We start from the raw sequence: 11,748 nt of genomic DNA on the forward strand, positions 1-11,748 counted from the left end.
ATATATATATATCATCATCATCATCATCATCGTTTAACGTCCGCTTTCCATGCTAGCATGGGTTGGACGATTTGACTGAGGACTGGTGAACCGGATGGCAACACCAGGCTCCAATCTGATTTGGCAGAGTTTCTACAGCTGGATGCCCTTCCTAACGCCAACCACTCAGAGAGTGTAGTGGGTGCTTTTACGTGCCACCGGCACGAAGGCCAGTCAGGCGGTACTGACAACGGCCACGCTCAAAATGGTGTATTTTACGTGCCACCTGCAGAGGAGCCAGTCCAGCAGCACTGGCAACGAACATTTCTCTTGAAAAAAACAACAACAAGAAAAGAATTAAATAATGAAAGCATTTAAATAAAAGTATAATAGTGTTTAAATTCTGCCTTACATCTTTTTATATCCCTCCTTATTCAAGGCTGACAGCAGTAATTCTATATATTTGTCTGTAAAGATAAAATATTTAACTTTTATATATATATATAAAACCCAGCACTTATTCTATCAGTCTTTTTTGCCAAGCTGCTAAGTTACAGAGATGTAAGCAAACCAACACCAGTTGTCATGAGGTGGTGGTGGGAATAAATACACACACACATAATAGGCTTCTTTCAGTTTCCATCTACCAAATCCACTCACAAGGCTTTGGTTGGCTTGGGGCTATAGTAGATGACACTTACCCAAGGAGCCATGCATTAGGACTGAAACCAGAACCATGTGATTGGGAAGCAAGCTTCTTACCATACAGCTGTGTCTATGCCTAAGAAGAAATACTTATATCTGCCTATTTAAATATCTATGTCTACCAAATGATATGTGTGTGTGTGTATATATATATATATATACTTGCTCTTAATTCATATATATATATATATATATATATATATATATATACATACATGCTTCCTCTTAATTTCTCACCTGATGTTTCTTGGGGAGCCTACATACAATCAATTGGTAGGTCTGCTTCCCATATTGTTGGGTCACTATTTGGTCCAACAAAGGTCAACCTAAAATCCAAAGCTATTTTGTATTTTTACAAGTCCACAATCCATTCTTGTATGGAATGATGTTGTCATATTTGGGCAGGTGCACCATCTTTTCATTTGGATCTCGTCAAACAAAGTTTAGTAACGAGTCTCTAATTTGATTGGTCCCTCTCTTGCTTCAACTCTACAACCCTTGTCACATTGTTTTTTTCTTTTGTTACTATCACAGGAAGTGTTATAATGAACTTTCTCTCTTAGTTCCAGATCACTTTCTGCCTTCTCACCTGCATCAAAACTCACACCATCTTCATCCAAATACTCCTCCTTCAACACTTGCAGCTTTTTACCTTGAACTGCTAGACTTTGGGGCTTTCTTTTATCTCATTGTTTTCCCCCACTTCTTATGACCTGAACTTTTTCAAGTCTAAAGTAAATTCATTCTCTTTCACTCTTTTACTTGTTTCAGTCATCTGACTGCGGCCATGCTGGAGCACCACCTTTAGTCGAGCAAATCGACTCCAGGACTTATTCTTTGGAAGCCTAGTACTTATTCTATCGGTCTTTTTTGCCGAACCGCTAAGTTACGGGGACGTAAACACACCACCATCAGTTGTCAAGCGATGGTGGGGGACAAACACAGACACACAAACATATACATACACATACATATATATATATATATATACATATATATGACGGGCTTCTTTCAGTTTCCGTCTACCAAATCCACTCACAAAGCTTTGGTCGGCCCGAGGCTATAGTAGAAGATACTTGCCCAAGGTACCACGCAGTGGGACTGAACCCAGAACCATGTGGTTGGTAAGCAAGCTACTTACCACACAGCCACTCCTCTTAATTTTCTCTTCTTCATGGACCCTTACACTAAGCATCTTTTCACTTTATTTGAGATATTCAAAAAAAAAAAAAAGAGAAATCTAGGTTTTGTATGACAACCCCTGATTTTCTGTTCTCTATCAGAAGTAATAGTTCTTCAACCCCTTTCTCATATTATGTAATATTATCTTATCACAACCAGTTCCATCTGTGATAAGACATCAATGATAACAGAATGTAAGTTGTTTGAGCAGTTCATGGGCATCATTTATGGATGCTCATATTGGTAACAATTCTCGAGTCCTGAATTCTTGTCAGTCTGCCAAAGATCATTCTCTGTACTAGTAGGGTACCCACTGTTTACACTGATTACTTAGTATCAAGTTGCTATGTACTCTACACTTAAAAAACACCATGTCCTTGATGGCACTTGAGTGCAGATGCATATACTGCACTTCTTTCTAGAGAAGCTGCCAAACAGGGGAGATAATAATGTCACTTGCCATAAGATATGAGAGAAAAGTTTGAATTTTGGTGTTACTGAGTATGTAGAGCAACATATGGTGAGTATTGTGATAGTTTGGTCATTTTTACATTAGTGTTATAATAATGTTGTTGTCGTTATTGTGAGTACACGTGTATATATATGTGCATGTGTTCTGTGTATGCTTACCCCCTAACCCCTTGTGATGTTCTTGTTCCTACTTTCTTTTTGTAATAAATATTACAAATCTCACCATCTGGATGGTGGTACTTTCAACCGTTTTACACTCAAAACAGCTGGAAAGATCAATACCCGTACTTCTCTCTTCACCATCAGATAGAACTATTTTGAAGATTTTCAGGCCACTTCAGACACATTTGTGAATACTTATGACTGTTTTTGTTGAGAAATTAATATTTAAAAATGAAGGTCTTGATGCAGCCTCCACTTTCAGATTCCAATTCACGACCACCCAGTTAAAAAAGTGAACCATTTCTGTTATCAAGAAAGTATCCTTAATAAACATACTAATGTAGCTGATGAAATTTTGTCTTGCAGAGACTGTCATTGATAAACTGTGCTAAAGGCTTCTGAAATTGATGTAAAACTAGACATTTTATCAAAGAAATCTGGAAAGGTTGGAATGTTTCCATTAGATGAAACAGTAAACAATCTTGTGCATACATTAGTAAAACTATGTTACAAATTTTCATTATTAGCAATGGAACTAGTATTAGTTCAAAATTAATGATCTATATACATGCATAACATGTGTATACTATTGAAATCCTTCTAAATTGTGGTATTTATCTTGAGCAAGTATTCCTTGTAGATGTACAGTGTTAAGAATTGCAGAAAACTCTCAGCAGCAGGCAGAGGTTGCCCAACAGCAACAGTGGAATCATTAGACCCAGATTCTTGGTTGTTTGCTTCATCAGCAGCAAATATCCATGGCACCACATGATATTTTTCTGTGATTTTAACACTAGATATGTATAAGAGGAGATACTTGCTCAAGACAGACACCACATTTGAGAAGGCATTCAATAGAATACAAACTTTGAGTTTGTATACAAATCATTATGTTACTAATAACAAAATTCTTCATTGGAGCAAATTCGATAGTATTGAGGTAACTGTGTGACACCACCAGCTGTGGTGGATTGGCCACATTCAAAGAATGCCAAATCATTGATTGCCAAAGATGCTTTTTTATGGAGAAATGCAAAACAGGAACATATCTAAGAGGAACTATAAGGTTCAGCTAAACTGGACTTTTAAAAAAAAAACCTTGTAAATGAATTCTCCCTCCTGGAAACATTAAATCCTTGGCTGTGGAGGAGAAAATGCCATATTGGACATAAATTCTTTGAAAGTAACCATAAAGAAGAAAAAAACAAACTGAAGGAATCATCAATGGAAAGAAGTGGATCAACAAAAAGTGTCTTTTGAATAATTACACGTAACGAGGAACTCTGTGTAGTGAGTGATTGAATCAGCTCGTTCCAAGAATATGCAAAGAAATGAACCACCTAAGGTAATATAGGGTTGTTGGAAGTGATTGCTCTGATGCTGGTCAGTAATATGACCAAATATTCCACAGTCCATGTTGTGATGTGGACAGTGTTTTGGCCGAACAAGAAGGACACTCCATAATTTGGTGTGTTCAGACTTTTCTGTTTGGAAACAAGTTTACCATTATCACTAATTATATCTCACCCTTCTTTCTTTAACTTCTCGCTGAAAACAAACCAATTCCTTCCATGACTCCTGTGAAGATCCAAACTGGGCTCTGTTGCTGTCTTCTAATTGCTATAAATTATTGAAATAGAACAATGCTGACCAAGTGGACTGCATTTACCAAGTTTGGAATCATTGGTAATTGAGATAGTAAATACTTTCTGTCATTTAGACCAGTGCTACTCAAAGTGGTGGTCTGTGGACTGGTGCCATCAGCGGCCAGTTCGCATTGAGTTTCCAGAAAAGAAAGAAACACTATAAAATGCTTTTGTAACATTGTATTATTTGTTTACAAAATAAATATAAGATAAAAAATAAATTGTCAACTTTTATTATATTCATTATATATATTGTTTCTGGTATAAATTAATATTACCAGTCCCTGGCACATTGGAAAAAAAAACTGCTGGTTCACCTCATCAGATAGTTTGAGAAGCACTGATTGAGATGACCTAATTACCAATGGTGGAGGATGCTCAGAAAGTATAGTTGCTAGAATAAGAACCAGCAGGAGAAAATTTACAGAGCTACAGTTGGTAACAAAAGGTTTCTCTCTCAGATGAAAGGTTAATTGTAAGACGCTTGTGTATGAATTGCAATACTATTTAGTAGTGAAATGTAGGGAACAAATGCAGAGGACTTGCACAAACTAGAAAGTAATGAAGCCATCAATGTTCCACTGGATGTACAACGTCATTGTGCATGTTTAACAAAGTGCAAATGAGCTGAGAGAAAAACCGGTCATAAGAGGCATCAGATGTAGTGTGCTGGAGAGAAGACTGCACTAGTATGTGATGCATATGGATGAGGACAGCTAAATGTAGAAGAGGGAGACATAAGAAAATGCAGAATGAAGTAGTGAAGATCAACAACAGGATGCTAAGCCTCATGGAGGAGATGAAAGAGGACTAAGATGAGTGGTGATTTGCTGCACTTGAGAAAACCCAACAATCTCACTAAAAAAATGAGCTCCTAAAAGCATACCATTTGTATTTATGCCCTTACACCCACCCCGTCTGTCCATATCAAACCTCCACGGCTCGTCTTCTTAACACCCATCCCTTCATCCCTCTTCTAACTATGGCACTGATTATTCGATTGCTGTAATTTTAGCCTTGATACACTATCCCCACATCCTTTCTCCCTTTCCTGCTGGGGTAGCCATGTATCTCCTCTACATCAAGACAACTGTTCTCTATATCATCACCTGGTACAAAGCCATCTCCCCCTATACCGCATACCTACTCAGTCAAGGGGTCTTTGGTTTGCAAGTTACTTGGTGACTTCACAGGTGGTAGGCATTAGGAAGGGCATCCAGTCATAGAAACCATGCCAAAGCTGACATTGAGTTTAGCAGTTTCCTGGATCATCAGATCTTATTGGATCCTCCAATCCATGCCAGCATAGGAGATAGATGTTAAATGAGGATGATAACAACAATGAAAATGTAATATGATATCAATGATATTGAATAAAATATCAATGACAAACTATAAATGATATTAAAATATTTAAACGCCTCCTTTTCAAAGGTAAATAAATATATCCATCACATATGTTGCTCAAAATAAGAAATTTAAGAATGTTGGTTACTACACTACACTATATGAATGTGCATGTGTGTGTGTGTGTGTGTGTGCATGGATGTATACCAATGCTGCCAACTGGTGTTAAAGTAAATATAAAGAAACTCTAAAAGTATTGTTTACCTGACAAACTATTTCAGCAGATACCTTATGAACAGAGAAACTGTGCTTTGCTGTTTTTATTCCCAAGACAAACTTTCAGATTGAGTTACATAACAGAAACCAATAATAAACAAAGCCAAGAGTATAAATTGTTTTGACTTGAATTTCAAGAAGAGACTTCCCTTTCAATAATAGGTTGGTTAGTATTTATATAAATGTAGTTTAAGCAGAGTGGTGGGGGTGGGGTGGGGATGGAGGTGGAGAGAATAGCTGAATAGTTTTACATTCAAATACTTCCCTGCAATGCTTTCAGCAACTGCAACAACAACAACAACAACAACAACAACATTAACAACAGTAACAAACCAATTAGAAAAAGTAATACAAATGCTGTGGGGTGCTTTTATTAAGTCATTCAACTGGATCAGGGAGGGGTACCATAATGGATCTGATAAGGTTTGTCAGTCTTTAAACATAACACAGCTTTGTCCACTCAGGGCTGACCTAAATATATGAAGAAGTGCAAGGCAGGCAGCCCAACATCTATGTAAATACCACTGCTTAAATAGTCTCTATTGTTATTATACACATCCAGCTACAACTTGTTTTATATTCTCCATATGAATGCAGAATGTTGGCAATGTAAACTACAATAAGAAAATATCGTTAAATCATCCGCCTACTTTCCTCGACATTTCTTGCTTCTTTCTCTTTATAATTATTCCAAAGAAATAATAAAAAAAAAAAGGATAAAATAAACTAAAAAGATCTTCCCTTGTATCCTCTCCCTTTCCTTCTTACATTCTCTTTCTCTCCTCCCACCAACCCTACTCTCCCTCTCTCCTCTCAGCCAGGTCAGAGACAAGACATATCACCATTAACTTCCCACTCAAGCAAATTTTTTGCTACTGACAGTATTTTTTTTTTAGTGTTTTTTTAACCGATTTTGTTTTTTTTATATTTTTGTTTTAATTTTATTTCTTTTATTTTTGTTTATATAATTCCTATTCCTGTTTCCATTTTGTATGGAATCCTTGTTTACATCATTCCTCTTTGAATTGTCTTAATGCAACAAACAGCAGTTGAAGAAGCTTCTTTAGTAGCCACCCCCACGACCTATCATACCTGCCACATCTCTTCCCATTCCTGTCTTTGCTAGATAAATATATACACTGTGGTGTCAATTGGTAGATTGTGGTCTTCGCAACCACTGATTAGCTAAACATTCTAAGCAGTGTCAATTATTTTGCAATAACTATTCTAGGCCTGCTTGGAGGATGTAGAGCAACATTACACTCAGCAAGCATGCAAATGATACTCTTTTTATAGGATTCATAGGCCCAAGATCAGATCAATAACAGAGGAAAAGTACCAAGGTACATGTAGAATGGTGTCTCTGTGTATTTGTTTCACCCTTTAGCATTTAAATTGGCCATACCCAGACCATTTATTCTACCTGTTTCGTGTTCAAAATGGCTAGATTTGGCCCGTCATGCCTACCCTACAATGTCATTTTAAAAATAAACATCCACATTTTCGAGCGAGATCGTTGCCAGTGCCCCTGGACTGGCTTGTGCGGGTGGCACATAAAAGACACCATTTCGAGCGTGGCCGTTTTTGTGCGGGTGACACGTAAAAGCACCCACTACACTCTCTGAGTGGTTGGCGTTAGGAAGGGCATCCAGCTGTAGAAACTCTGCCAAATCAGACTGGAGCCTGGTGTTGCCATCCGGTTTCACCAGTCCTCAGTCAAATCGTCCAACCCATGCTAGCATGGAAAGCGGACGTTAAACGATGATGATGATGATGATGATGACATCATCAAAATCCTGAAGCTATGAGAATAAATAAGCATCACAATCGACAGAGAAATCTGAATGCTAAAAGGTTAATGGCTTAGACAAGGAAAGAAAGCATCCATGATCATTTTCAGGACCTTTGTGGCCGATTGGAAGAAGGTAACAAAGGCCAGAGACCTGCTTACAACAGAGTTTATTACAACAGAGAGGACTCTGCTGAAGATACCCAAGTGCCAGGTGGTGGTGTTAAACCAGGTAACAGATTAAATAAAGCAAAACGAATCATTCAAAGGGAAACCAAACTTTACTATCACCAGTAAATGAAATTGGTAAGAAGTAAAAAGAAATTGTTGGATCTCTTTTTAGCTATGCTGAGAATGTCTGCAGGAAAATGCTGACAGTAGCAGCTTTTAAATCACTGTGGTAGCTTTGGCTTAGCTATAAACACCTACATCTATTATTCATTTGGATGATCTGAGTCACTGCTTAGTGTTACTATGACATACCAGTTGAAGGGTGGAGGCCTCCATAAATTCCATAGCAAGTTAAATAAGCTACATACTTAACTCCAACTGATTTCCTGTAAGGAGGGTCATTTAAAAATACATACTGGCCTCTAAAGTTACAACAACAACCATCAACATTATCATCATCATTTAACACCTGTTTCCCATGCTGGCATGGGTTGGATGGTTCGACAGGAGCTGGCAAGCTGAAGAGCTGCACCAAGCTTTAATTGTATATTTTGGCATGGTTTCTATGACTGGATGCTCTTCCTAATGCCAACAATTTTACAGAGTGTACTGGGTGCTTTTTACATGGCACCAGCATAAATAAACTAAGTTGAATGCCAGAAACAAAACTGAGGCCATGAACACATTTGCCATGCCTGTAATCAACTACTGTTTCAATGTTATAAGTTGGTTCCTCTCTGAGATCAACAAAGTTGATGACAAAACCCGAAAGCAGATCACAATGTATCATATGTATCGTTCAAAAGCAGACAGACTGCATGGACCTCCTGAAAAAGGAAGGCACTCTCGTTGAAAATTGCAACAATGAGAGACTTTCTGCAACAAGCAAACAACTGGATGTTAAAACTGATTCTGAAACACAAAGATACCAAAATATTACACTCAGTGATGAAAAAGGTAAAAATATATCTTTGGGATATGCAGTTAGATGAACCAGAATCAGAGGAAGTGTCCCCAACTGACCAGGCAAAACAAGAAATATAACCAAACAACCCCTACTCCATACACGAAGGAGAAATGGGAGCAAAAACCACTGTGTGGCAAATAATTTATTAGAGTCAGGGATCATGACAAAACCCTTGGCTGGCATGCTCTTTGCAAAGAGGTGGCAGGGTAGCTCAGTCCATACATTGGTCAATAAGTTACACATACAACCTCCTTCACAAAGACAATTGGTTGGTAACACAAACCAGCAGAAGCTGCTCAGGATACTGAAGTTACCATCCTTTGGAGTTTCAGTGTTCAGATTGATCAGGAAATGCAGGCTAACTGACCAGATATCATTGCGAAAATCATGTTGAAAAAGACTTGTCTTTGGATTGATGTAACAGCCCCAGCTGACAAAAACACATCTCTGAAAACATTTCATTGATTGAGTAAATATAAGGACTTGGAGACAGAAATCAAAAGAATGTTGCATCTCAAAGAACATTACCTATTGTTACTGGGGCACTTAGAATGATATCAACAGGAGTGAACAAATAAATTAACCAAATTCTGGGCAGCCCCAAATATTTGAATTACAAATGGTCATACTTGGTGGATACCTCACATATTTCACATAAATTCCTCTCCATATGAATACAATCTTACTTATTCAGTGTTATTATAAATTTTATAGAGAGTTTTTTTTTTAATACGCAAATAACAGTTTTTCTTAATTGCAAGGCACCTCACCTGTTAGTATCTTCAGATGCAAAATCCTGTTGTCCTTTGATGTCTCTGGATGAGACATGGGTGCAACATGTATAAATTAAAGCAAAGCCAAAGAATAATAATGATGATGATGATGATAATGGCTGCTCCCTTTGATTTTGAAATTGCAAGAATGTGAACTCTGAGGAGAGTGTCTGACATTCCAGTTGTTGTAGGGGCACTCGGAATACTAAGAACCGAGTTTGAGAAACAATTCAAAGAAATCGGAATCGACATGAGAGTAGAGCAAGCCCCCAAAACTGCTCTGCTGGGGACAGCTAAGATTTTGAGATTGGTATTTGGAGGTTGAATGGTTCCCACAATAATTAACAACCAAGTATCAAAGCTTATAATGTATGGAAAGAGACCCTGTGAGATCTCTGACAGCAGGCTGCTATCTGCTCTCACAGAATCTACCAGAACAAACAAGACTAAATGTTCTGAGAAGTAAAACAACAACAACAACAATAATAACCCTAATAGATATAAGTGATAAAAATATATCTGTAAAGGAATTTGACAAATTAAGTAAATATAAGGACCTGGAAATTGAAATACAAAAGATGTGGCATCTTAAAGTGAGAATTGTTATTGTAGGTGCCCTAGGTATAAGAAAGGGATGTCAGAAACATCTAGATAATATCCCAGGAGAACCATCTCTCAGAGAAATCCAAAAAATTGTGCTGACAAGTACTGCCCACATTCTTTAGAAAAACCCTATCAATTTAAATGTCTGTGTTGTGTTACATGAAGATATTTCACTACTGCCCCTGTAACTTCTCCTCCCCAAGCTGTCAGTCATACTGTAACATTTCTTATCCTTCACTCACCCTAGGACACTGGCCGATGCTGGTGGCACATGAAAAGCTCCTTTTGAGTGTTGGGCCTCATGGAGGCAAAGTGGCTGATGCTGGTGGCACATGAAAAGCTCCTTTCGAGTGTTGGTCCTCATTTGAAAGGAGCTTTTCACGTGCCACCATCATCAGCCACTTTGCCTCCATGAGACCCAACACTCGAAAGGTGCTTTTTATGTGCCACCAGCATGGGTGCCAGTTACATGACATCAGCATCAGCTACGACTATGATTTCACTTCACTTGACATCTTTATTTCAGTCAGGTTATCCTGTTTTGGCTAGGACTCTTATCCATGCCCACCCCCAAATAAACATCATTCAGTTGACAAACCATCATTCTATATCATACAATACTCCTACACACTACTCATCTCTCTCTATCTATAGTCATTCATATTCTTCTGAAGGAACAAGGTGTGTGCATTGCCATGCTTGCCCCCCTTCCCTTCATCATTGTGTAATCCATATCATTCCATTGCACCAAAAACTATTTCTTATCCACAAAGTAAGCACAGAAATGGCTATGTGATTTAGATGATTACTTCCTAATTATGTCCTCTCAAGTTCAGTCTCACTGAATAGCAACTTGGACAAGTGTTTCCACTATAACCTGGGGCAACCAAAGGCTTGTGAGTAGATTTAGTAAATGGAGACTGAAAGAAGCCTGCTGCATATATATATGTGTGTGTGTGTGTACATACACACACACACACATGTACCAAATTCATTCACAGAGCTTTGATTGCCTTGGGGCTATAGTAAAAAAAAAACACTTGCTTAAGGTGACACACAGTGGGACTGAACCTGACACCATATAATTGGGAAGCATGTTTCTTAGCCACACAACCACTCATGCACCTCTATATATTTTACAAAAAGGCAGCAACTTTGAAGTTTCTACCTGATAACCTTTGTTGGACGGTTGTAAATTTGGGTTCCATGTTGCTTTATATATTCTTTGGCAAGTTGTTTTTCTAGGATAGGTGGAGCTATGTGAAATGGTAAGTAGGCTTGCTGTATGTATGGGGAGTAAATGTATAGTTAGGGGGTTGGGGTAGATGAGCCTGACACTTCTAAAATGGACCCCCCCCCGTGTACAAAGTTATTTCCACACTTGACTGAACAATTATACAATTCCTGCTTCAAACCAAACAAAATCACCCAGCAATATCTTCCTACACCCTACAAATATACTTTCCTCCTATCCTCTTCTACCTTCCTTCCTATAATACATCCAGTGAAGGCTAGCAGGTGGAAACTTCAAAGTCACTGTCATCATTCTTCTTTTAATTTAAAAGTTTAACAAACATATATTACGGTGATGTACTTGCATAGCAAGTGACTTGATCTGAGATCATGTACTGAAACAAAAACAATTGCAGCGTGGAAGGTGTTTATAAGCCATTTAAA

At 38.0% G+C, this 11,748-nt stretch overlaps 1 long non-coding RNA gene and 1 other non-coding gene across 2 annotated transcripts in view; one reads left to right on the plus strand and one right to left on the minus strand.

The window, feature by feature from the left end:
• Positions 1-368: 368 nt before the first annotated feature.
• Positions 369-11,748, minus strand: part of LOC128248095 (uncharacterized) — a 108,313-nt gene continuing 96,933 nt past the window's right edge. The window contains exon 3 of the long non-coding RNA XR_008264358.1: positions 369-446. This is a non-coding gene — a long non-coding RNA (uncharacterized LOC128248095). The remainder of the gene's footprint in view (positions 447-11,748) is intronic.
• LOC106873547 (uncharacterized) overlaps positions 2,293-11,748 on the plus strand; it is a 52,991-nt gene continuing 43,535 nt past the window's right edge. Inside the window, exon 1 of the transcript XR_008264359.1 lies at positions 2,293-2,386. This is a non-coding gene — a transcript (uncharacterized LOC106873547). The remainder of the gene's footprint in view (positions 2,387-11,748) is intronic.

The sequence above is a fragment of the Octopus bimaculoides genome, chromosome 6 (assembly GCF_001194135.2).
Source record: "Octopus bimaculoides isolate UCB-OBI-ISO-001 chromosome 6, ASM119413v2, whole genome shotgun sequence".
Lineage (NCBI taxonomy): Eukaryota > Metazoa > Mollusca > Cephalopoda > Octopoda > Octopodidae > Octopus > Octopus bimaculoides.